Source organism: Heterodontus francisci, chromosome 35 (genome assembly GCF_036365525.1).
Source record: "Heterodontus francisci isolate sHetFra1 chromosome 35, sHetFra1.hap1, whole genome shotgun sequence".
NCBI lineage: Eukaryota > Metazoa > Chordata > Chondrichthyes > Heterodontiformes > Heterodontidae > Heterodontus > Heterodontus francisci.
The window spans coordinates 25,982,433-25,983,562 of record NC_090405.1 but is presented as its reverse complement, the minus strand read 5'-3'; the positions used below and the strand labels follow the sequence as shown (position 1 = coordinate 25,983,562).

The 1,130-nt window shown below is 42.2% G+C and overlaps 1 non-coding gene across 1 annotated transcript; it reads left to right on the top strand.

The window, feature by feature from the left end:
• The first annotated feature begins 415 nt into the window (after window positions 1–415).
• trnat-agu (transfer RNA threonine (anticodon AGU)) lies at window positions 416–489 on the top strand. Its single transcript has one exon. It is a non-coding gene; the product is annotated as a tRNA-Thr (tRNA).
• The last annotated feature ends 641 nt before the right edge of the window (window positions 490–1,130 follow it).

Here is a 1,130-nt window from a genome sequence, read left to right as displayed (position 1 = left end):
TCCTGCTGACTGGAATTCCTGGAGAAAGGCATTCAGGAAGACCACGGGAAAAGCAGAGGACAAAAGAAATGACCAGATGGTGGGAAAGAGAGCTCAGAGGAAGGAAAAATTATCAGTCGACCTCGGGCCAATGATATTCATCTGTACCAGCTGCGGAAGGGATCGTCACTCACGAGTCATCCTCTACAGCCACAACAAACGATGTTTCATACAGAAGTGACGTACACCCCGGGTGTAGCCCATCGTCTTCCGAGACGGACGATTGCCTATTACAATTACAACCACAGCTACAACTACAAGAGCGAGTCAGAGGCTGGGAACTCTGCCGTGACGAACTCAGCTCTTGACTTGCCAAAGCCTGCCCACCATCTACAAGGCCTTCCTCTGATTTCAATTGTATACTCATTTATGATCTGGCTCTGGAGCTTAGTTGGTTAAAGCACCTGTCTAGTAAACAGGAGATCCTGGGTTCAACTCCCAGCAGAGCCTTATTTCACAGTAACAACATGTTTGAAAAGTTTCATTATCAACATTAACATCTGTGTCTTGTGAACTTTAATTCAAAATACATGATGAATTTCAATCACATAAAAAAACAGCCTTTGTGAAGGATATGAGTTTGGAATGGCTGTTCCTCCTTGTACAGAATTTCAGTGCTGATACATCAAAGTTAACTTCTTTGACATAAATTTGTTCACAGTTACATTCAACCTGGAAAACAGCTTGATATTAATCTCACTGAAGGAGAGTGTTTGTGTCATTATGTGTTGCTTTTAACTGAGACTGGGACATGACGCAAGTGGGAGGGTTTATCTGAGGTTTGGAATATTTGTCAGTCAGGAACAAGAAAAATCAAAGGAACCAAATAAGAAAACCTATGTCTCATGTGGTTACCGAGAAACGGTGAGAAGATATTAAACTTTGTTGTATTTAATACAACTGTGTGAACTTTGATCTTTGCGGCCTTTTATAAACAGTATTTGAAGGGTTTCAGTAAAAATGTTCAGTGTTGATGAAAGTGGGGTCTGGGTGAGCAGCTGCTTAATGTGACAGGGTCAGGACTGGATGCAGGAAGTTCTCTGACAGTCTCTCTCTGATGGGTTGAGTTGATTTTCAACTGGCAGCTGTTG